Here is a 25,021-nt window from a genome sequence, read left to right as displayed (position 1 = left end):
AGGGTCCAAGTATTATTTTGTCTAGAAACTGACGGGTGATCTCATAACCATGTATAAGTATATAAGGGGACAATACAAATATCTCTCCGAGGATCTGTTTATACCAAGGAAGGTGACGGTCACAAGGGGGCATTCTCTGCATCTGGAGGAGAGAAGGTTTTTCCACCAACATAGAAAAGGATTCTTTACTGGTAGGGCAGGGAGAATCTGGAATTCATTGTCTGAGGAGGTGGGGATGGCGAACTCAGTCAAGGGGTTCAAGAGAGGCCCGGGTGTCTTCCTGGAGCGTAACAATATTGTATCTTGCAGTTATTAGGTTCTTTAGAAGGACGTAGATCTGGGGATTTCTTCTGACGGAATATAGGCTGAACTGGACGGACAAATGTCTTTTTTCGGCCTTGCTAACTACAGCTCTGGCAAAAATTAAGAGACCACTGCAAAATCTTCAGTTTGTCTTAATTTTCTCTTTATAGGTATATTTTTGAGTAAAATGTAAATTGCTCTTATATTCTATAAACTACTGACAACATGTCTTCGAATTTCCAAGCACTAAATTTTGTACTTATTTTCAGAAAATGAAAAATGGTCAAAATAGCAAAAAAAATGCAGTGCTTGCAGACCTCAAATAATGCTACGAAAACAAGTTCATAATTATTTAGAAACAACAATACTAATGTTTTATCTCAGGAAGAGTTCAGAAATCAATATTTTGTGGAATAACCATGATTTTTAATCACAGCTTTCATGTGTCTTGGCATGCTTTCCACCAGTCTTTCACACTGCTTTTGGGTGACATTATGCCACTCCTGGTACAAAAATTTAAGCAGTTCTTCTTTGTTTGATGGCTTGTGACTATCCATCTTCCTCACATTCAAGAAGTTTTCAATGGGGTTCAGGTTTGGAGATTGGGCTGGCCATGACAGCGATTTGAGCTAGTGTTCCTTCATCCACACGTTGGTTTAGCTAGCCGTGTGGCATGGTGCATTGTTCTGCTGGAAAAGCCAGTCCTCAGAGTTGGGGAACGTTTCCTGAGCAGAAGGAATCAACTATTTTTCCAGGATAACCTTGTATGTGGCTTGATTCACATGTCCTTCGCAAAGATTAACCTGCCCAATTCAAGCCTGGAAATTATGATTTTTGTGGAACTAGAGCAAGTCCAAAAAGGGGCAACAAAATTTAGTAACGGGATGAAAGAATTACGGTACCCAGCGAGATTATCAATGTTGAGAGCCCGGATAGCTCAGTCGGTAGAGCATCAGACTTTTAATCTGAGGGTCCAGGGTTCAAGTCCCTGTTTGGGCGTAAGCTTTTAATAAATGGTAATGTTATGTAAAATAGGTGAGGTCATCATGGGGGTGCAATGTGGGTGTAACTTGTATGCTGATAAAAGGTCTAAAGAAATTATGATCTGTGTGGAACTAGAGCGAGTACAAAGAAGGGCAACAACTACAATACCCAGAGAGATTAGCAAAAAAGTATTATTTAGTCTAGAAACTGAGGGGTGATCTCATAACCATGTATAAGTATATAAGGGGACAATACAAATATCTCTCCGAGGATCTGTTTATACCAAGGAAGGTGACGGTCACTTTAGAAGGACGTAGATCTGGGGATTTCTTCTGACGGAATATAGGCTGAACTGGACGGACAAATGTCTTTTTTCGGCCTTGCTAACTACAGCTCTGGCAAAAATTAAGAGACCACTGCAAAATCTTCAGTTTGTCTTAATTTTCTCTTTATAGGTATATTTTTGAGTAAAATGTAAATTGCTCTTATATTCTATAAACTACTGACAACATGTCTTCGAATTTCCAAGCACTAAATTTTGTACTTATTTTCAGAAAATGAAAAATGGTCAAAATAGCAAAAAAAATGCAGTGCTTGCAGACCTCAAATAATGCTACGAAAACAAGTTCATAATTATTAAGAAACAACAATACTAATGTTTTATCTCAGGAAGAGTTCAGAAATCAATATTTTGTGGAATAACCATGATTTTTAATCACAGCTTTCATGTGTCTTGGCATGCTTTCCACCAGTCTTTCACACTGCTTTTGGGTGACATTATGCCACTCCTGGTACAAAAATTTAAGCAGTTCTTCTTTGTTTGATGGCTTGTGACTATCCATCTTCCTCACATTCAAGAGGTTTTCAATGGGGTTCAGGTTTGGAGATTGGGCTGGCCATGACAGCGATTTGAGCTAGTGTTCCTTCATCCACATGTTGGTTTACCTAGCCGTGTGGCATGGTGCATTGTTCTGCTGGAAAAGCCAGTCCTCAGAGTTGGGGAACGTTTCCTGAGCAGAAGGAATCAACTATTTTTCCAGGATAACCTTGTATGTGGCTTGATTCACATGTCCTTCGCAAAGATTAACCTTCCCAATTCAAGCCTGGAAATTATGATTTTTGTGGAACTAGAGCAAGTCCAAAAAGGGGCAACAAAATTTAGTAACGGGATGGAAGAATTACGGTACCCAGCGAGATTATCAATGTAGAGACTTTTAATCTGAGGGTCCAGGGTTCAAGTCCCTGTTCGGGCGTAAGCTTTTAATAAATGGTAATGTTATGTAAAATAGGTGAGGTCATCATGGGGGTGCAATGTGGGTGTAACTTGTATGCTGATAAAAGGTCTAAAGAAATTATGATCTGTGTGGAACTAGAGCGAGTACAGCTCGAAGGGCAACAACTACAATACCCAGAGAGATTAGCAAAAAAGTATTATTTTGTCTAGAAACTGAGGGGTGATCTCATAACCATGTATAAGTATATAAGGGGACAATACAAATATCTCTCCGAGGATCTGTTTATACCAAGGAAGGTGACGGTCACAAGGGGGCATTCTCTGCATCTGGAGGAGAGAAGGTTTTTCCACCAACATAGAAAAGGATTCTTTACTGGTAGGGCAGGGAGAATCTGGAATTCATTGTCTGAGGAGGTGGGGATGGCGAACTCAGTCAAGGGGTTCAAGAGAGGCCCGGATGTCTTCCTGGAGCGTAACAATATTGTATCTTGCAGTTATTAGGTTCTTTAGAAGGACGTAGATCTGGGGATTTCTTCTGACGGAATATAGGCTGAACTGGACGGACAAATGTCTTTTTTCGGCCTTGCTAACTACAGCTCTGGCAAAAATTAAGAGACCACTGCAAAATCTTCAGTTTGTCTTAATTTTCTCTTTATAGGTATATTTTTGAGTAAAATGTAAATTGCTCTTATATTCTATAAACTACTGACAACATGTCTTCGAATTTCCAAGCACTAAATTTTGTACTTATTTTCAGAAAATGAAAAATGGTCAAAATAGCAAAAAAAATGCAGTGCTTGCAGACCTCAAATAATGCTACGAAAACAAGTTCATAATTATTTAGAAACAACAATACTAATGTTTTATCTCAGGAAGAGTTCAGAAATCAATATTTTGTGGAATAACCATGATTTTTAATCACAGCTTTCATGTGTCTTGGCATGCTTTCCACCATTCTTTCACACTGCTTTTGGGTGACATTATGCCACTCCTGGTACAAAAATTTAAGCAGTTGTTCTTTGTTTGATGGCTTGTGACTATCCATCTTCCTCACATTCAAGAGGTTTTCAATGGGGTTCAGGTTTGGAGATTGGGCTGGCCATGACAGCGATTTGAGCTAGTGTTCCTTCATCCACACGTTGGTTTACCTAGCCGTGTGGCATGGTGCATTGTTCTGCTGGAAAAGCCAGTCCTCAGAGTTGGGGAACGTTTCCTGAGCAGAAGGAATCAACTATTTTTCCAGGATAACCTTGTATGTGGCTTGATTCACATGTCCTTCGCAAAGATTAACCTGCCCAATTCAAGCCTGGAAATTATGATTTTTGTGGAACTAGAGCAAGTCCAAAAAGGGGCAACAAAATTTAGTAACGGGATGGAAGAATTACGGTACCCAGCGAGATTATCAATGTAGAGAGCCAGGATAGCTCAGTCGGTAGAGCATCAGACTTTTAATCTGAGGGTCCAGGGTTCAAGTCCCTGTTCGGGCGTAAGGTTTTAATAAATGGTAATGTTATAGGTAATAGGTGAGGTCATCATGGGGGTACAATGTGGGTGCAACAACTACAATACCCAGAGAGATTAGCAAAAAAGTATTATTTTGTCTAGAAACTGAGGGGTGATCTCATAACCATGTATAAGTATATAAGGGGACAATACAAATATCTCTCCGAGGATCTGTTTATACCAAGGAAGGTGACGGTCACAAGGGGGCATTCTCTGCATCTGGAGGAGAGAAGGTTTTTCCACCAACATAGAAAAGGATTCTTTACTGGTAGGGCAGGGAGAATCTGGAATTCATTGTCTGAGGAGGTGGGGATGGCGAACTCAGTCAAGGGGTTCAAGAGAGGCCCGGATGTCTTCCTGGAGCGTAACAATATTGTATCTTGCAGTTATTAGGTTCTTTAGAAGGACGTAGATCTGGGGATTTCTTCTGACGGAATATAGGCTGAACTGGACGGACAAATGTCTTTTTTCGTCCTTGCTAACTACAGCTCTGGCAAAAATTAAGAGACCACTGCAAAATCTTCAGTTTGTCTTAATTTTCTCTTTATAGGTATATTTTTGAGTAAAATGTAAATTGCTCTTATATTCTATAAACTACTGACAACATGTCTTCGAATTTCCAAGCACTAAATTTTGTACTTATTTTCAGAAAATGAAAAATGGTCAAAATAGCAAAAAAAATGCAGTGCTTGCAGACCTCAAATAATGCTACGAAAACAAGTTCATAATTATTTAGAAACAACAATACTAATGTTTTATCTCAGGAAGAGTTCAGAAATCAATATTTTGTGGAATAACCATGATTTTTAATCACAGCTTTCATGTGTCTTGGCATGCTTTCCACCATTCTTTCACACTGCTTTTGGGTGACATTATGCCACTCCTGGTACAAAAATTTAAGCAGTTGTTCTTTGTTTGATGGCTTGTGACTATCCATCTTCCTCACATTCAAGAGGTTTTCAATGGGGTTCAGGTTTGGAGATTGGGCTGGCCATGACAGCGATTTGAGCTAGTGTTCCTTCATCCACACGTTGGTTTAACTAGCCGTGTGGCATGGTGCATTGTTCTGCTGGAAAAGCCAGTCCTCAGAGTTGGGGAACGTTTCCTGAGCAGAAGGAATCAACTATTTTTCCAGGATAACCTTGTATGTGGCTTGATTCACATGTCCTTCGCAAAGATTAACCTGCCCAATTCAAGCCTGGAAATTATGATTTTTGTGGAACTAGAGCAAGTCCAAAAAGGGGCAACAAAATTTAGTAACGGGATGGAAGAATTACGGTACCCAGCGAGATTATCAATGTAGAGAGCCCGGATAGCTCAGTCGGTAGAGCATCAGACTTTTAATCTGAGGGTCCAGGGTTCAAGTCCCTGTTCGGGCGTAAGGTTTTAATAAATGGTAATGTTATAGGTAATAGGTGAGGTCATCATGGGGGTACAATGTGGGTGCAACAACTACAATACCCAGAGAGATTAGCAAAAAAGTATTATTTTGTCTAGAAACTGAGGGGTGATCTCATAACCATGTATAAGTATATAAGGGGACAATACAAATATCTCTCCGAGGATCTGTTTATACCAAGGAAGGTGACGGTCACAAGGGGGCATTCTCTGCATCTGGAGGAGAGAAGGTTTTTCCACCAACATAGAAAAGGATTCTTTACTGGTAGGGCAGGGAGAATCTGGAATTCATTGTCTGAGGAGGTGGGGATGGCGAACTCAGTCAAGGGGTTCAAGAGAGGCCCGGATGTCTTCCTGGAGCGTAACAATATTGTATCTTGCAGTTATTAGGTTCTTTAGAAGGACGTAGATCTGGGGATTTCTTCTGACGGAATATAGGCTGAACTGGACGGACAAATGTCTTTTTTCGTCCTTGCTAACTACAGCTCTGGCAAAAATTAAGAGACCAGTGCAAAATCTTCAGTTTGTCTTAATTTTCTCTTTATAGGTATATTTTTGAGTAAAATGTAAATTGCTCTTATATTCTATAAACTACTGACAACATGTCTTCGAATTTCCAAGCACTAAATTTTGTACTTATTTTCAGAAAATGAAAAATGGTCAAAATAGCAAAAAAAATGCAGTGCTTGCAGACCTCAAATAATGCTACGAAAACAAGTTCATAATTATTTAGAAACAACAATACTAATGTTTTATCTCAGGAAGAGTTCAGAAATCAATATTTTGTGGAATAACCATGATTTTTAATCACAGCTTTCATGTGTCTTGGCATGCTTTCCACCAGTCTTTCACACTGCTTTTGGGTGACATTATGCCACTCCTGGTACAAAAATTTAAGCAGTTCTTCTTTGTTTGATGGCTTGTGACTATCCATCTTCCTCACATTCAAGAGGTTTTCAATGGGGTTCAGGTTTGGAGATTGGGCTGGCCATGACAGCGATTTGAGCTAGTGTTCCTTCATCCACACGTTGGTTTACCTAGCCGTGTGGCATGGTGCATTGTTCTGCTGGAAAAGCCAGTCCTCAGAGTTGGGGAACATTTCCTGAGCAGAAGGAATCAACTATTTTTCCAGGATAACCTTGTATGTGGCTTGATTCACATGTCCTTCGCAAAGATTAACCTGCCCAATTCAAGCCTGGAAATTATGATTTTTGTGGAACTAGAGCAAGTCCAAAAAGGGGCAACAAAATTTAGTAACGGGATGGAAGAATTACGGTACCCAGCGAGATTATCAATGTAGAGAGCCCGGATATCTCAGTCGGTAGAGCATCAGACTTTTAATCTGAGGGTCCAGGGTTCAAGTCCCTGTTCGGGCGTAAGCTTTTAATAAATGGTAATGTTATAGGTAATAGGTGAGGTCATCATGGGGGTCTGTGTGGAACTAGAGCGAGTACAAAGAAGGGCAACAACTACAATACCCAGAGAGATTAGCAAAAAAGTATTATTTTGTCTAGAAACTGAGGGGTGATCTCATAACCATGTATAAGTATATAAGGGGACAATACAAATATCTCTCCGAGGATCTGTTTATACCAAGGAAGGTGACGGTCACAAGGGGGCATTCTCTGCATCTGGAGGAGAGAAGGTTTTTCCACCAACATAGAAAAGGATTCTTTACTGGTAGGGCAGGGAGAATCTGGAATTCATTGTCTGAGGAGGTGGGGATGGCGAACTCAGTCAAGGGGTTCAAGAGAGGCCCGGATGTCTTCCTGGAGCGTAACAATATTGTATCTTGCAGTTATTAGGTTCTTTAGAAGGACGTAGATCTGGGGATTTCTTCTGACGGAATATAGGCTGAACTGGACGGACAAATGTCTTTTTTCGTCCTTGCTAACTACAGCTCTGGCAAAAATTAAGAGACCAGTGCAAAATCTTCAGTTTGTCTTAATTTTCTCTTTATAGGTATATTTTTGAGTAAAATGTAAATTGCTCTTATATTCTATAAACTACTGACAACATGTCTTCGAATTTCCAAGCACTAAATTTTGTACTTATTTTCAGAAAATGAAAAATGGTCAAAATAGCAAAAAAAATGCAGTGCTTGCAGACCTCAAATAATGCTACGAAAACAAGTTCATAATTATTTAGAAACAACAATACTAATGTTTTATCTCAGGAAGAGTTCAGAAATCAATATTTTGTGGAATAACCATGATTTTTAATCACAGCTTTCATGTGTCTTGGCATGCTTTCCACCAGTCTTTCACACTGCTTTTGGGTGACATTATGCCACTCCTGGTACAAAAATTTAAGCAGTTGTTCTTTGTTTGATGGCTTGTGACTATCCATCTTCCTCACATTCAAGAGGTTTTCAATGGGGTTCAGGTTTGGAGATTGGGCTGGCCATGACAGCGATTTGAGCTAGTGTTCCTTCATCCACACGTTGGTTTACCTAGCCGTGTGGCATGGTGCATTGTTCTGCTGGAAAAGCCAGTCCTCAGAGTTGGGGAACATTTCCTGAGCAGAAGGAATCAACTATTTTTCCAGGATAACCTTGTATGTGGCTTGATTCACATGTCCTTCGCAAAGATTAACCTGCCCAATTCAAGCCTGGAAATTATGATTTTTGTGGAACTAGAGCAAGTCCAAAAAGGGGCAACAAAATTTAGTAACGGGATGGAAGAATTACGGTACCCAGCGAGATTATCAATGTAGAGAGCCCCGATATCTCAGTCGGTAGAGCATCAGACTTTTAATCTGATATTACTAATAAATGGTAATGTTATAGGTAATAGGTGAGGTCATCATGGGGGTCTGTGTGGAACTAGAGCGAGTACAAAGAAGGGCAACAACTACAATACCCAGAGAGATTAGCAAAAAAGTATTATTTTGTCTAGAAACTGAGGGGTGATCTCATAACCATGTATAAGTATATAAGGGGACAATACAAATATCTCTCCGAGGATCTGTTTATACCAAGGAAGGTGACGGTCACAAGGGGGCATTCTCTGCATCTGGAGGAGAGAAGGTTTTTCCACCAACATAGAAAAGGATTCTTTACTGGTAGGGCAGGGAGAATCTGGAATTCATTGTCTGAGGAGGTGGGGATGGCGAACTCAGTCAAGGGGTTCAAGAGAGGCCCGGATGTCTTCCTGGAGCGTAACAATATTGTATCTTGCAGTTATTAGGTTCTTTAGAAGGACGTAGATCTGGGGATTTCTTCTGACGGAATATAGGCTGAACTGGACGGACAAATGTCTTTTTTCGTCCTTGCTAACTACAGCTCTGGCAAAAATTAAGAGACCAGTGCAAAATCTTCAGTTTGTCTTAATTTTCTCTTTATAGGTATATTTTTGAGTAAAATGTAAATTGCTCTTATATTCTATAAACTACTGACAACATGTCTTCGAATTTCCAAGCACTAAATTTTGTACTTATTTTCAGAAAATGAAAAATGGTCAAAATAGCAAAAAAAATGCAGTGCTTGCAGACCTCAAATAATGCTACGAAAACAAGTTCATAATTATTTAGAAACAACAATACTAATGTTTTATCTCAGGAAGAGTTCAGAAATCAATATTTTGTGGAATAACCATGATTTTTAATCACAGCTTTCATGTGTCTTGGCATGCTTTCCACCAGTCTTTCACACTGCTTTTGGGTGACATTATGCCACTCCTGGTACAAAAATTTAAGCAGTTCTTCTTTGTTTGATGGCTTGTGACTATCCATCTTCCTCACATTCAAGAGGTTTTCAATGGGGTTCAGGTTTGGAGATTGGGCTGGCCATGACAGCGATTTGAGCTAGTGTTCCTTCATCCACACGTTGGTTTACCTAGCCGTGTGGCATGGTGCATTGTTCTGCTGGAAAAGCCAGTCCTCAGAGTTGGGGAACATTTCCTGAGCAGAAGGAATCAACTATTTTTCCAGGATAACCTTGTATGTGGCTTGATTCACATGTCCTTCGCAAAGATTAACCTGCCCAATTCAAGCCTGGAAATTATGATTTTTGTGGAACTAGAGCAAGTCCAAAAAGGGGCAACAAAATTTAGTAACGGGATGGAAGAATTACGGTACCCAGCGAGATTATCAATCTAGAGAGCCCGGATATCTCAGTCGGTAGAGCATCAGACTTTTAATCTGAGGGTCCAGGGTTCAAGTCCCTGTTCGGGCGTAAGCTTTTAATAAATGGTAATGTTATAGGTAATAGGTGAGGTCATCATGGGGGTCTGTGTGGAACTAGAGCGAGTACAAAGAAGGGCAACAACTACAATACCCAGAGAGATTAGCAAAAAAGTATTATTTTGTCTAGAAACTGAGGGGTGATCTCATAACCATGTATAAGTATATAAGGGGACAATACAAATATCTCTCCGAGGATCTGTTTATACCAAGGAAGGTGACGGTCACAAGGGGGCATTCTCTGCATCTGGAGGAGAGAAGGTTTTTCCACCAACATAGAAAAGGATTCTTTACTGGTAGGGCAGGGAGAATCTGGAATTCATTGTCTGAGGAGGTGGGGATGGCGAACTCAGTCAAGGGGTTCAAGAGAGGCCCGGATGTCTTCCTGGAGCGTAACAATATTGTATCTTGCAGTTATTAGGTTCTTTAGAAGGACGTAGATCTGGGGATTTCTTCTGACGGAATATAGGCTGAACTGGACGGACAAATGTCTTTTTTCGTCCTTGCTAACTACAGCTCTGGCAAAAATTAAGAGACCAGTGCAAAATCTTCAGTTTGTCTTAATTTTCTCTTTATAGGTATATTTTTGAGTAAAATGTAAATTGCTCTTATATTCTATAAACTACTGACAACATGTCTTCGAATTTCCAAGCACTAAATTTTGTACTTATTTTCAGAAAATGAAAAATGGTCAAAATAGCAAAAAAAATGCAGTGCTTGCAGACCTCAAATAATGCTACGAAAACAAGTTCATAATTATTTAGAAACAACAATACTAATGTTTTATCTCAGGAAGAGTTCAGAAATCAATATTTTGTGGAATAACCATGATTTTTAATCACAGCTTTCATGTGTCTTGGCATGCTTTCCACCAGTCTTTCACACTGCTTTTGGGTGACATTATGCCACTCCTGGTACAAAAATTTAAGCAGTTGTTCTTTGTTTGATGGCTTGTGACTATCCATCTTCCTCACATTCAAGAGGTTTTCAATGGGGTTCAGGTTTGGAGATTGGGCTGGCCATGACAGCGATTTGAGCTAGTGTTCCTTCATCCACACGTTGGTTTACCTAGCCGTGTGGCATGGTGCATTGTTCTGCTGGAAAAGCCAGTCCTCAGAGTTGGGGAACATTTCCTGAGCAGAAGGAATCAACTATTTTTCCAGGATAACCTTGTATGTGGCTTGATTCACATGTCCTTCGCAAAGATTAACCTGCCCAATTCAAGCCTGGAAATTATGATTTTTGTGGAACTAGAGCAAGTCCAAAAAGGGGCAACAAAATTTAGTAACGGGATGGAAGAATTACGGTACCCAGCGAGATTATCAATGTAGAGAGCCCCGATATCTCAGTCGGTAGAGCATCAGACTTTTAATCTGATATTACTAATAAATGGTAATGTTATAGGTAATAGGTGAGGTCATCATGGGGGTCTGTGTGGAACTAGAGCGAGTACAAAGAAGGGCAACAACTACAATACCCAGAGAGATTAGCAAAAAAGTATTATTTTGTCTAGAAACTGAGGGGTGATCTCATAACCATGTATAAGTATATAAGGGGACAATACAAATATCTCTCCGAGGATCTGTTTATACCAAGGAAGGTGACGGTCACAAGGGGGCATTCTCTGCATCTGGAGGAGAGAAGGTTTTTCCACCAACATAGAAAAGGATTCTTTACTGGTAGGGCAGGGAGAATCTGGAATTCATTGTCTGAGGAGGTGGGGATGGCGAACTCAGTCAAGGGGTTCAAGAGAGGCCCGGATGTCTTCCTGGAGCGTAACAATATTGTATCTTGCAGTTATTAGGTTCTTTAGAAGGACGTAGATCTGGGGATTTCTTCTGACGGAATATAGGCTGAACTGGACGGACAAATGTCTTTTTTCGTCCTTGCTAACTACAGCTCTGGCAAAAATTAAGAGACCAGTGCAAAATCTTCAGTTTGTCTTAATTTTCTCTTTATAGGTATATTTTTGAGTAAAATGTAAATTGCTCTTATATTCTATAAACTACTGACAACATGTCTTCGAATTTCCAAGCACTAAATTTTGTACTTATTTTCAGAAAATGAAAAATGGTCAAAATAGCAAAAAAAATGCAGTGCTTGCAGACCTCAAATAATGCTACGAAAACAAGTTCATAATTATTTAGAAACAACAATACTAATGTTTTATCTCAGGAAGAGTTCAGAAATCAATATTTTGTGGAATAACCATGATTTTTAATCACAGCTTTCATGTGTCTTGGCATGCTTTCCACCAGTCTTTCACACTGCTTTTGGGTGACATTATGCCACTCCTGGTACAAAAATTTAAGCAGTTCTTCTTTGTTTGATGGCTTGTGACTATCCATCTTCCTCACATTCAAGAGGTTTTCAATGGGGTTCAGGTTTGGAGATTGGGCTGGCCATGACAGCGATTTGAGCTAGTGTTCCTTCATCCACACGTTGGTTTACCTAGCCGTGTGGCATGGTGCATTGTTCTGCTGGAAAAGCCAGTCCTCAGAGTTGGGGAACATTTCCTGAGCAGAAGGAATCAACTATTTTTCCAGGATAACCTTGTATGTGGCTTGATTCACATGTCCTTCGCAAAGATTAACCTGCCCAATTCAAGCCTGGAAATTATGATTTTTGTGGAACTAGAGCAAGTCCAAAAAGGGGCAACAAAATTTAGTAACGGGATGGAAGAATTACGGTACCCAGCGAGATTATCAATGTAGAGAGCCCGGATATCTCAGTCGGTAGAGCATCAGACTTTTAATCTGAGGGTCCAGGGTTCAAGTCCCTGTTCGGGCGTAAGCTTTTAATAAATGGTAATGTTATAGGTAATAGGTGAGGTCATCATGGGGGTCTGTGTGGAACTAGAGCGAGTACAAAGAAGGGCAACAACTACAATACCCAGAGAGATTAGCAAAAAAGTATTATTTTGTCTAGAAACTGAGGGGTGATCTCATAACCATGTATAAGTATATAAGGGGACAATACAAATATCTCTCCGAGGATCTGTTTATACCAAGGAAGGTGACGGTCACAAGGGGGCATTCTCTGCATCTGGAGGAGAGAAGGTTTTTCCACCAACATAGAAAAGGATTCTTTACTGGTAGGGCAGGGAGAATCTGGAATTCATTGTCTGAGGAGGTGGGGATGGCGAACTCAGTCAAGGGGTTCAAGAGAGGCCCGGATGTCTTCCTGGAGCGTAACAATATTGTATCTTGCAGTTATTAGGTTCTTTAGAAGGACGTAGATCTGGGGATTTCTTCTGACGGAATATAGGCTGAACTGGACGGACAAATGTCTTTTTTCGTCCTTGCTAACTACAGCTCTGGCAAAAATTAAGAGACCAGTGCAAAATCTTCAGTTTGTCTTAATTTTCTCTTTATAGGTATATTTTTGAGTAAAATGTAAATTGCTCTTATATTCTATAAACTACTGACAACATGTCTTCGAATTTCCAAGCACTAAATTTTGTACTTATTTTCAGAAAATGAAAAATGGTCAAAATAGCAAAAAAAATGCAGTGCTTGCAGACCTCAAATAATGCTACGAAAACAAGTTCATAATTATTTAGAAACAACAATACTAATGTTTTATCTCAGGAAGAGTTCAGAAATCAATATTTTGTGGAATAACCATGATTTTTAATCACAGCTTTCATGTGTCTTGGCATGCTTTCCACCAGTCTTTCACACTGCTTTTGGGTGACATTATGCCACTCCTGGTACAAAAATTTAAGCAGTTGTTCTTTGTTTGATGGCTTGTGACTATCCATCTTCCTCACATTCAAGAGGTTTTCAATGGGGTTCAGGTTTGGAGATTGGGCTGGCCATGACAGCGATTTGAGCTAGTGTTCCTTCATCCACACGTTGGTTTACCTAGCCGTGTGGCATGGTGCATTGTTCTGCTGGAAAAGCCAGTCCTCAGAGTTGGGGAACATTTCCTGAGCAGAAGGAATCAACTATTTTTCCAGGATAACCTTGTATGTGGCTTGATTCACATGTCCTTCGCAAAGATTAACCTGCCCAATTCAAGCCTGGAAATTATGATTTTTGTGGAACTAGAGCAAGTCCAAAAAGGGGCAACAAAATTTAGTAACGGGATGGAAGAATTACGGTACCCAGCGAGATTATCAATGTAGAGAGCCCCGATATCTCAGTCGGTAGAGCATCAGACTTTTAATCTGAGGGTCCAGGGTTCAAGTCCCTGTTCGGGCGTAAGCTTTTAATAAATGGTAATGTTATAGGTAATAGGTGAGGTCATCATGGGGGTCTGTGTGGAACTAGAGCGAGTACAAAGAAGGGCAACAACTACAATACCCAGAGAGATTAGCAAAAAAGTATTATTTTGTCTAGAAACTGAGGGGTGATCTCATAACCATGTATAAGTATATAAGGGGACAATACAAATATCTCTCCGAGGATCTGTTTATACCAAGGAAGGTGACGGTCACAAGGGGGCATTCTCTGCATCTGGAGGAGAGAAGGTTTTTCCACCAACATAGAAAAGGATTCTTTACTGGTAGGGCAGGGAGAATCTGGAATTCCTTGTCTGAGGAGGTGGGGATGGCGAACTCAGTCAAGGGGTTCAAGAGAGGCCCGGATGTCTTCCTGGAGCGTAACAATATTGTATCTTGCAGTTATTAGGTTCTTTAGAAGGACGTAGATCTGGGGATTTCTTCTGACGGAATATAGGCTGAACTGGACGGACAAATGTCTTTTTTCGTCCTTGCTAACTACAGCTCTGGCAAAAATTAAGAGACCAGTGCAAAATCTTCAGTTTGTCTTAATTTTCTCTTTATAGGTATATTTTTGAGTAAAATGTAAATTGCTCTTATATTCTATAAACTACTGACAACATGTCTTCGAATTTCCAAGCACTAAATTTTGTACTTATTTTCAGAAAATGAAAAATGGTCAAAATAGCAAAAAAAATGCAGTGCTTGCAGACCTCAAATAATGCTACGAAAACAAGTTCATAATTATTTAGAAACAACAATACTAATGTTTTATCTCAGGAAGAGTTCAGAAATCAATATTTTGTGGAATAACCATGATTTTTAATCACAGCTTTCATGTGTCTTGGCATGCTTTCCACCAGTCTTTCACACTGCTTTTGGGTGACATTATGCCACTCCTGGTACAAAAATTTAAGCAGTTGTTCTTTGTTTGATGGCTTGTGACTATCCATCTTCCTCACATTCAAGAGGTTTTCAATGGGGTTCAGGTTTGGAGATTGGGCTGGCCATGACAGCGATTTGAGCTAGTGTTCCTTCATCCACACGTTGGTTTACCTAGCCGTGTGGCATGGTGCATTGTTCTGCTGGAAAAGCCAGTCCTCAGAGTTGGGGAACATTTCCTGAGCAGAAGGAATCAACTATTTTTCCAGGATAACCTTGTATGTGGCTTGATTCACATGTCCTTCGCAAAGATTAACCTGCCCAATTCAAGCCTGGAAATTATGATTTTTGTGGAACTAGAGCAAGTCCAAAAAGGGGCAACAAAATTTAGTAACGGGATGGAAGAATTACGGTACCCAGCGAAATTATCAATGTAGAGAGCCCGGATATCTCAGTCGGTAGAGCATCAGACTTTTAATCTGAGGGTCCAGGGTTCAAGTCCCTGTTCGGGCGTAAGCTTTTAATAAATGGTAATGTTATAGGTAATAGGTGAGGTCATCATGGGGGTCTGTGTGGAACTAGAGCGAGTACAAAGAAGGGCAACAACTACAATACCCAGAGAGATTAGCAAAAAAGTATTATTTTGTCTAGAAACTGAGGGGTGATCTCATAACCATGTATAAGTATATAAGGGGACAATACAAATATCTCTCCGAGGATCTGTTTATACCAAGGAAGGTGACGGTCACAAGGGGGCATTCTCTGCATCTGGAGGAGAGAAGGTTTTTCCACCAACAAAGAAAAGGATTCTTTACTGGTAGGGCAGGGAGAATCTGGAATTCCTTGTCTGAGGAGGTGGGGATGGCGAACTCAGTCAAGGGGTTCAAGAGAGGCCCGGATGTCTTCCTGGAGCGTAACAATATTGTATCTTGCAGTTATTAGGTTCTTTAGAAGGACGTAGATCTGGGGATTTCTTCTGACGGAATATAGGCTGAACTGGACGGACAAATGTCTTTTTTCGTCCTTGCTAACTACAGCTCTGGCAAAAATTAAGAGACCAGTGCAAAATCTTCAGTTTGTCTTAATTTTCTCTTTATAGGTATATTTTTGAGTAAAATGTAAATTGCTCTTATATTCTATAAACTACTGACAACATGTCTTCGAATTTCCAAGCACTAAATTTTGTACTTATTTTCAGAAAATGAAAAATGGTCAAAATAGCAAAAAAAATGCAGTGCTTGCAGACCTCAAATAATGCTACGAAAACAAGTTCATAATTATTTAGAAACAACAATACTAATGTTTTATCTCAGGAAGAGTTCAGAAATCAATATTTTGTGGAATAACCATGATTTTTAATCACAGCTTTCATGTGTCTTGGCATGCTTTCCACCAGTCTTTCACACTGCTTTTGGGTGACATTATGCCACTCCTGGTACAAAAATTTAAGCAGTTGTTCTTTGTTTGATGGCTTGTGACTATCCATCTTCCTCACATTCAAGAGGTTTTCAATGGGGTTCAGGTTTGGAGATTGGGCTGGCCATGACAGCGATTTGAGCTAGTGTTCCTTCATCCACACGTTGGTTTACCTAGCCGTGTGGCATGGTGCATTGTTCTGCTGGAAAAGCCAGTCCTCAGAGTTGGGGAACATTTCCTGAGCAGAAGGAATCAACTATTTTTCCAGGATAACCTTGTATGTGGCTTGATTCACATGTCCTTCGCAAAGATTAACCTGCCCAATTCAAGCCTGGAAATTATGATTTTTGTGGAACTAGAGCAAGTCCAAAAAGGGGCAACAAAATTTAGTAACGGGATGGAAGAATTACGGTACCCAGCGAGATTATCAATGTAGAGAGCCCGGATATCTCAGTCGGTAGAGCATCAGACTTTTAATCTGTTCGGGCGTAAGCTTTTAATAAATGGTAATGTTATAGGTAATAGGTGAGGTCATCATGGGGGTCTGTGTGGAACTAGAGCGAGTACAAAGAAGGGCAACAACTACAATACCCAGAGAGATTAGCAAAAAAGTATTATTTTGTCTAGAAACTGAGGGGTGATCTCATAACCATGTATAAGTATATAAGGGGACAATACAAATATCTCTCCGAGGATCTGTTTATACCAAGGAAGGTGACGGTCACAAGGGGGCATTCTCTGCATCTGGAGGAGAGAAGGTTTTTCCACCAACATAGAAAAGGATTCTTTACTGGTAGGGCAGGGAGAATCTGGAATTCCTTGTCTGAGGAGGTGGGGATGGCGAACTCAGTCAAGGGGTTCAAGAGAGGCCCGGATGTCTTCCTGGAGCGTAACAATATTGTATCTTGCAGTTATTAGGTTCTTTAGAAGGACGTAGATCTGGGGATTTCTTCTGACGGAATATAGGCTGAACTGGACGGACAAATGTCTTTTTTCGGCCTTGCTAACTACAGCTCTGGCAAAAATTAAGAGACCACTGCAAAATCTTCAGTTTGTCTTAATTTTCTCTTTATAGGTATATTTTTGAGTAAAATGTAAATTGCTCTTATATTCTATAAACTACTGACAACATGTCTTCGAATTTCCAAGCACTAAATTTTGTACTTATTTTCAGAAAATGAAAAATGGTCAAAATAGCAAAAAAAATGCAGTGCTTGCAGACCTCAAATAATGCTACGAAAACAAGTTCATAATTATTTAGAAACAACAATACTAATGTTTTATCTCAGGAAGAGTTCAGAAATCAATATTTTGTGGAATAACCATGATTTTTAATCACAGCTTTCATGTGTCTTGGCATGCTTTCCACCAGTCTTTCACACTGCTTTTGGGTGACATTATGCCACTCCTGGTACAAAAATTTAAGCAGTTCTTCTTTGTTTGATGGCTTGTGACTATCCATCTTCCTCACATTCAAGAGGTTTTCAATGGGGTTCAGGTTTGGAGATTGGGCTGGCCATGACAGCGATTTGAGCTAGTGTTCCTTCATCCACACGTTGGTTTACCTAGCCGTGTGGCATGGTGCATTGTTCTGCTGGAAAAGCCAGTCCTCAGAGTTGGGGAACGTTTCCTGAGCAGAAGGAATCAACTATTTTTCCAGGATAACCTTGTATGTGGCTTGATTCATATGTGCTTCGCAAAGATTAACCTGCCCAATTCAAGCCTGGAAATTATGATTTTTGTGGAACTAGAGCAAGTCCAAAAAGGGGCAACAAAATTTAGTAACGGGATGGAAGAATTACGGTACCCAGCGAGATTATCAATGTAGAGAGCCCGGATAGCTCAGTTGGTAGAGCATCAGACTTTTAATCTGAGGGCGTTCGGGCGTAAGGTTTTAATAAATGGTAATGTTATAGGTAATAGGTGAGGTCATCATGGGGGTACAATGTGGGTGCAATGTGGGTGCAACAACTACAATACCCAGAGAGATTAGCAAAAAAGTATTATTTTGTCTAGAAACAATCTCATAATCATGATCATGATTATGAGATTGATAATATGATGATCTCATAACCATGTATAAGTATATAAGGGGACAATACAAATATCTCTCCGAGGATCTGTTTATACCAAGGAAGGTGACGGTCACAAGGGGGCATTCTCTGCATCTGGAGGAGAGAAGGTTTTTCCACCAACATAGAAAAGGATTCTTTACTGGTAGGGCAGGGAGAATCTGGAATTCCTTGTCTGAGGAGGTGGGGATGGCGAACTCAGTCAAGGGGTTCAAGAGAGGCCCGGATGTCTTCCTGGAGCGTAACAATATTGTATCTTGCAGTTATTAGGTTCTTTAGAAGGACGTAGATCTGGGGATTTCTTCTGACGGAATATAGGCTGAACTGGACGGACAAATGTCTTTTTTCGGCCTTGCTAACTACAGCTCTGGCAAAAATTAAGAGACCACTGCAAAATCTTCAGTTTGTCTTAATTTTCTCTTTATAGGTATATTTTTGAGTAAAATGTAAATTGCTCTTATATTCTATAAACTACTGACAACATGTCTTCGCATTTCCAAGCACTAAATTTTGTACTTATTTTCAGAAAATGAAAAATGGTCAAAATAGCAAAAAAAATGCAGTGCTTGCAGACCTCAAATAATGCTACGAAAACAAGTTCATAATTATTTAGAAACAACAATACTAATGTTTTATCTCAGGAAGAGTTCAGAAATCAATATTTTGTGGAATAACCATGATTTTTAATCACAGCTTTCATGTGTCTTGGCATGCTTTCCACCAGTCTTTCACACTGCTTTTGGGTGACATTATGCCACTCCTGGTACAAAAATTTAAGCAGTTCTTCTTTGTTTGATGGCTTGTGACTATCCATCTTCCTCACATTCAAGAGGTTTTCAATGGGGTTCAGGTTTGGAGATTGGGCTGGCCATGACAGCGATTTGAGCTAGTGTTCCTTCATCCACACGTTGGTTTACCTAGCCGTGTGGCATGGTGCATTGTTCTGCTGGAAAAGCCAGTCCTCAGAGTTGGGGAACGTTTCCTGAGCAGAAGGAATCAACTATTTTTCCAGGATAACCTTGTATGTGGCTTGATTCACATGTCCTTCGCAAAGATTAACCTGCCCAATTCAAGCCTGGAAATTATGATTTTTGTGGAACTAGAGCAAGTCCAAAAAGGGGCAACAAAATTTAGTAACGGGATGGAAGAATTACGGTACCCAGCGAGATTATCAATGTAGAGAGCCCGGATAGCTCAGTCGGTAGAGCATCAGACTTTTAATCTGAGGGTCCAGGGTTCAAGTCCCTGTTCGGGCGTAAGGTTTTAATAAATGGTAATGTTATAGGTAATAGGTGAGGTCATCATGGGGGTACAATGTGGGTGCAATGTGGGTGCAACAACTACAATACCCAGAGAGATTAGCAAAAAAGTATTATTTTGTCTAGAAACTGAGGGGTGATCTCATAACCATGTATAAGTATATAAGGGGACAATACAAATATCTCTCCGAGGATCTGTTTATACCAAGGAAGGTGACGGTCACAAGGGGGCATTCTCTGCATCTGGAGGAGAGAAGGTTTTTCCACCAACATAGAAAAGGATTCTTTACTGGTAGGGCAGGGAGAATCTGGAATTCCTTGTCTGAGGAGGTGGGGATGGCGAACTCAGTCAAGGGGTTCAAGAGAGGCCCGGATGTCTTCCTGGAGCGTAACAATATTGTATCTTGCAGTTATTAGGTTCTTTAGAAGGACGTAGATCTGGGGATTTCTTCTGACGGAATATAGGCTGAACTGGACGGACAAATGTCTTTTTTCGGCCTTGCTAACTACAGCTCTGGCAAAAATTAAGAGACCACTGCAAAATCTTCAGTTTGTCTTAATTTTCTCTTTATAGGTATATTTTTGAGTAAAATGTAAATTGCTCTTATATTCTATAAACTACTGACAACATGTCTTCGAATTTCCAAGCACTAAATTTTGTACTTATTTTCAGAAAATGAAAAATGGTCAAAATAGCAAAAAAAATGCAGTGCTTGCAGACCTCAAATAATGCTACGAAAACAAGTTCATAATTATTTAGAAACAACAATACTAATGTTTTATCTCAGGAAGAGTTCAGAAATCAATATTTTGTGGAATAACCATGATTTTTAATCACAGCTTTCATGTGTCTTGGCATGCTTTCCACCAGTCTTTCACACTGCTTTTGGGTGACATTATGCCACTCCTGGTACAAAAATTTAAGCAGTTCTTCTTTGCTTGATGGCTTGTGACTATCCATCTTCCTCACATTCAAGAGGTTTTCAATGGGGTTCAGGTTTGGAGATTGGGCTGGCCATGACAGCGATTTGAGCTAGTGTTCCTTCATCCACACGTTGGTTTACCTAGCCGTGTGGCATGGTGCATTGTTCTGCTGGAAAAGCCAGTCCTCAGAGTTGGGGAACGTTTCCTGAGCAGAAGGAATCAACTATTTTTCCAGGATAACCTTGTATGTGGCTTGATTCACATGTCCTTCGCAAAGATTAACCTGCCCAATTCAAGCCTGGAAATTATGATTTTTGTGGAACTAGAGCAAGTCCAAAAAGGGGCAACAAAATTTAGTAACGGGATGGAAGAATTACGGTACCCAGCGAGATTATCAATGTAGAGAGCCCGGATAGCTCAGTCGGTAGAGCATCAGACTTTTAATCTGAGGGTCCAGGGTTCAAGTCCCTGTTCGGGCGTAAGGTTTTAATAAATGGTAATGTTATAGGTAATAGGTGAGGTCATCATGGGGGTACAATGTGGGTGCAGCAACTACAATACCCAGAGAGATTAGCAAAAAAGTATTATTTTGTCTAGAAACTGAGGGGTGATCTCATAACCATGTATAAGTATATAAGGGGACAATACAAATATCTCTCCGAGGATCTGTTTATACCAAGGAAGGTGACGGTCACAAGGGGGCATTCTCTGCATCTGGAGGAGAGAAGGTTTTTCCACCAACATAGAAAAGGATTCTTTACTGGTAGGGCAGGGAGAATCTGGAATTCCTTGTCTGAGGAGGTGGGGATGGCGAACTCAGTCAAGGGGTTCAAGAGAGGCCCGGATGTCTTCCTGGAGCGTAACAATATTGTATCTTGCAGTTATTAGGTTCTTTAGAAGGACGTAGATCTGGGGATTTCTTCTGACGGAATATAGGCTGAACTGGACGGACAAATGTCTTTTTTCGGCCTTGCTAACTACAGCTCTGGCAAAAATTAAGAGACCACTGCAAAATCTTCAGTTTGTCTTAATTTTCTCTTTATAGGTATATTTTTGAGTAAAATGTAAATTGCTCTTATATTCTATAAACTACTGACAACATGTCTTCGAATTTCCAAGCACTAAATTTTGTACTTATTTTCAGAAAATGAAAAATGGTCAAAATAGCAAAAAAAATGCAGTGCTTGCAGACCTCAAATAATGCTGCGAAAACAAGTTCATAATTATTTAGAAACAACAATACTAATGTTTTATCTCAGGAAGAGTTCAGAAATCAATATTTTGTGGAATAACCATGATTTTTAATCACAGCTTTCATGTGTCTTGGCATGCTTTCCACCAGTCTTTCACACTGCTTTTGGGTGACATTATGCCACTCCTGGTACAAAAATTTAAGCAGTTCTTCTTTGCTTGATGGCTTGTGACTATCCATCTTCCTCACATTCAAGAGGTTTTCAATGGGGTTCAGGTTTGGAGATTGGGCTGGCCATGACAGCGATTTGAGCTAGTGTTCCTTCATCCACACGTTGGTTTACCTAGCCGTGTGGCATGGTGCATTGTTCTGCTGGAAAAGCCAGTCCTCAGAGTTGGGGAACGTTTCCTGAGCAGAAGGAATCAACTATTTTTCCAGGATAACCTTGTATGTGGCTTGATTCACATGTCCTTCGCAAAGATTAACCTGCCCAATTCAAGCCTGGAAATTATGATTTTTGTGGAACTAGAGCAAGTCCAAAAAGGGGCAACAAAATTTAGTAACGGGATGGAAGAATTACGGTACCCAGCGAGATTATCAATGTAGAGAGGGTCCAGGGTTCAAGTCCCTGTTCGGGCGTAAGGTTTTAATAAATGGTAATGTTATAGGTAATAGGTGAGGTCATCATGGGGGTACAATGTGGGTGCAGCAACTACAATACCCAGAGAGATTAGCAAAAAAGTATTATTTTGTCTAGAAACTGAGGGGTGATCTCATAACCATGTATAAGTATATAAGGGGACAATACAAATATCTCTCCGAGGATCTGTTTATACCAAGGAAGGTGACGGTCACAAGGGGGCATTCTCTGCATCTGGAGGAGAGAAGGTTTTTCCACCAACATAGAAAAGGATTCTTTACTGGTAGGGCAGGGAGAATCTGGAATTCCTTGTCTGAGGAGGTGGGGATGGCGAACTCAGTCAAGGGGTTCAAGAGAGGCCCGGATGTCTTCCTGGAGCGTAACAATATTGTATCTTGCAGTTATTAGGTTCTTTAGAAGGACGTAGATCTGGGGATTTCTTCTGACGGAATATAGGCTGAACTGGACGGACAAATGTCTTTTTTCGGCCTTGCTAACTACAGCTCTGGCAAAAATTAAGAGACCACTGCAAAATCTTCAGTTTGTCTTAATTTTCTCTTTATAGGTATATTTTTGAGTAAAATGTAAATTGCTCTTATATTCTATAAACTACTGACAACATGTCTTCGAATTTCCAAGCACTAAATTTTGTACTTATTTTCAGAAAATGAAAAATGGTCAAAATAGCAAAAAAAATGCAGTGCTTGCAGACCTCAAATAATGCTACGAAAACAAGTTCATAATTATTTAGAAACAACAATACTAATGTTTTATCTCAGGAAGAGTTCAGAAATCAATATTTTGTGGAATAACCATGATTTTTAATCACAGCTTTCATGTGTCTTGGCATGCTTTCCACCAGTCTTTCACACTGCTTTTGGGTGACATTATGCCACTCCTGGTACAAAAATTTAAGCAGTTCTTCTTTGCTTGATGGCTTGTGACTATCCATCTTCCTCACATTCAAGAGGTTTTCAATGGGGTTCAGGTTTGGAGATTGGGCTGGCCATGACAGCGATTTGAGCTAGTGTTCCTTCATCCACACGTTGGTTTACCTAGCCGTGTGGCATGGTGCATTGTTCTGCTGGAAAAGCCAGTCCTCAGAGTTGGGGAACGTTTCCTGAGCAGAAGGAATCAACTATTTTTCCAGGATAACCTTGTATGTGGCTTGATTCACATGTCCTTCGCAAAGATTAACCTGCCCAATTCAAGCCTGGAAATTATGATTTTTGTGGAACTAGAGCAAGTCCAAAAAGGGGCAACAAAATTTAGTAACGGGATGGAAGAATTACGGTACCCAGCGAGATTATCAATGTAGAGAGGGTCCAGGGTTCAAGTCCCTGTTCGGGCGTAAGGTTTTAATAAATGGTAATGTTATAGGTAATAGGTGAGGTCATCATGGGGGTACAATGTGGGTGCAGCAACTACAATACCCAGAGAGATTAGCAAAAAAGTATTATTTTGTCTAGAAACTGAGGGGTGATCTCATAACCATGTATAAGTATATAAGGGGACAATACAAATATCTCTCCGAGGATCTGTTTATACCAAGGAAGGTGACGGTCACAAGGGGGCATTCTCTGCATCTGGAGGAGAGAAGGTTTTTCCACCAACATAGAAAAGGATTCTTTTCTGGTAGGGCAGGGAGAATCTGGAATTCCTTGTCTGAGGAGGTGGGGATGGCGAACTCAGTCAAGGGGTTCAAGAGAGGCCCGGATGTCTTCCTGGAGCGTAACAATATTGTATCTTGCAGTTATTAGGTTCTTTAGAAGGACGTAGATCTGGGGATTTCTTCTGACGGAATATAGGCTGAACTGGACGGACAAATGTCTTTTTTCGGCCTTGCTAACTACAGCTCTGGCAAAAATTAAGAGACCACTGCAAAATCTTCAGTTTGTCTTAATTTTCTCTTTATAGGTATATTTTTGAGTAAAATGTAAATTGCTCTTATATTCTATAAACTACTGACAACATGTCTTCGAATTTCCAAGCACTAAATTTTGTACTTATTTTCAGAAAATGAAAAATGGTCAAAATAGCAAAAAAAATGCAGTGCTTGCAGACCTCAAATAATGCTACGAAAACAAGTTCATAATTATTTAGAAACAACAATACTAATGTTTTATCTCAGGAAGAGTTCAGAAATCAATATTTTGTGGAATAACCATGATTTTTAATCACAGCTTTCATGTGTCTTGGCATGCTTTCCACCAGTCTTTCACACTGCTTTTGGGTGACATTATGCCACTCCTGGTACAAAAATTTAAGCAGTTCTTCTTTGCTTGATGGCTTGTGACTATCCATCTTCCTCACATTCAAGAGGTTTTCAATGGGGTTCAGGTTTGGAGATTGGGCTGGCCATGACAGCGATTTGAGCTAGTGTTCCTTCATCCACACGTTGGTTTACCTAGCCGTGTGGCATGGTGCATTGTTCTGCTGGAAAAGCCAGTCCTCAGAGTTGGGGAACGTTTCCTGAGCAGAAGGAATCAACTATTTTTCCAGGATAACCTTGTATGTGGCTTGATTCACATGTCCTTCGCAAAGATTAACCTGCCCAATTCAAGCCTGGAAATTATGATTTTTGTGGAACTAGAGCAAGTCCAAAAAGGGGCAACAAAATTTAGTAACGGGATGGAAGAATTACGGTACCCAGCGAGATTATCAATGTAGAGAGCCCGGATAGCTCAGTCGGTAGAGCATCAGACTTTTAATCTGAGGGTCCAGGGTTCAAGTCCCTGTTCGGGCGTAAGGTTTTAATAAATGGTAATGTTATAGGTAATAGGTGAGGTCATCATGGGGGTACAATG

General features: G+C 40.2%; 11 non-coding genes across 11 annotated transcripts; all 11 read left to right on the top strand.

The window, feature by feature from the left end:
- The first annotated feature begins 1,229 nt into the window (after positions 1-1,229).
- Positions 1,230-1,302, top strand: TRNAK-UUU (transfer RNA lysine (anticodon UUU)). The gene has a single exon. It is a non-coding gene; the product is annotated as a tRNA-Lys (tRNA).
- A 2,633-nt stretch (positions 1,303-3,935) lies between these two features.
- TRNAK-UUU (transfer RNA lysine (anticodon UUU)) lies at positions 3,936-4,008 on the top strand. The gene has a single exon. It is a non-coding gene; the product is annotated as a tRNA-Lys (tRNA).
- Positions 4,009-5,330: 1,322 nt separating this feature from the next.
- Positions 5,331-5,403, top strand: TRNAK-UUU (transfer RNA lysine (anticodon UUU)). Its single transcript has one exon. It is a non-coding gene; the product is annotated as a tRNA-Lys (tRNA).
- A 1,322-nt stretch (positions 5,404-6,725) lies between these two features.
- Positions 6,726-6,798, top strand: TRNAK-UUU (transfer RNA lysine (anticodon UUU)). Its single transcript has one exon. It is a non-coding gene; the product is annotated as a tRNA-Lys (tRNA).
- A 2,725-nt stretch (positions 6,799-9,523) lies between these two features.
- Positions 9,524-9,596, top strand: TRNAK-UUU (transfer RNA lysine (anticodon UUU)). The gene has a single exon. It is a non-coding gene; the product is annotated as a tRNA-Lys (tRNA).
- A 2,725-nt stretch (positions 9,597-12,321) lies between these two features.
- Positions 12,322-12,394, top strand: TRNAK-UUU (transfer RNA lysine (anticodon UUU)). The gene has a single exon. It is a non-coding gene; the product is annotated as a tRNA-Lys (tRNA).
- A 1,342-nt stretch (positions 12,395-13,736) lies between these two features.
- On the top strand, positions 13,737-13,809 carry TRNAK-UUU (transfer RNA lysine (anticodon UUU)). Its single transcript has one exon. It is a non-coding gene; the product is annotated as a tRNA-Lys (tRNA).
- A 1,342-nt stretch (positions 13,810-15,151) lies between these two features.
- Positions 15,152-15,224, top strand: TRNAK-UUU (transfer RNA lysine (anticodon UUU)). The gene has a single exon. It is a non-coding gene; the product is annotated as a tRNA-Lys (tRNA).
- Positions 15,225-19,382: 4,158 nt separating this feature from the next.
- TRNAK-UUU (transfer RNA lysine (anticodon UUU)) lies at positions 19,383-19,455 on the top strand. Its single transcript has one exon. It is a non-coding gene; the product is annotated as a tRNA-Lys (tRNA).
- A 1,333-nt stretch (positions 19,456-20,788) lies between these two features.
- Positions 20,789-20,861, top strand: TRNAK-UUU (transfer RNA lysine (anticodon UUU)). Its single transcript has one exon. It is a non-coding gene; the product is annotated as a tRNA-Lys (tRNA).
- A 4,026-nt stretch (positions 20,862-24,887) lies between these two features.
- Positions 24,888-24,960, top strand: TRNAK-UUU (transfer RNA lysine (anticodon UUU)). The gene has a single exon. It is a non-coding gene; the product is annotated as a tRNA-Lys (tRNA).
- The last annotated feature ends 61 nt before the right edge of the window (positions 24,961-25,021 follow it).

The sequence above is a fragment of the Dendrobates tinctorius genome, unplaced genomic scaffold (assembly GCF_039654945.1).
Source record: "Dendrobates tinctorius isolate UK_male_01 unplaced genomic scaffold, ASM3965494v1 ptg000099l, whole genome shotgun sequence".
Lineage (NCBI taxonomy): Eukaryota > Metazoa > Chordata > Amphibia > Anura > Dendrobatidae > Dendrobates > Dendrobates tinctorius.
Note: the sequence above shows the minus strand (reverse complement) of the source record. Positions and strands in the feature narration are given on the sequence as shown.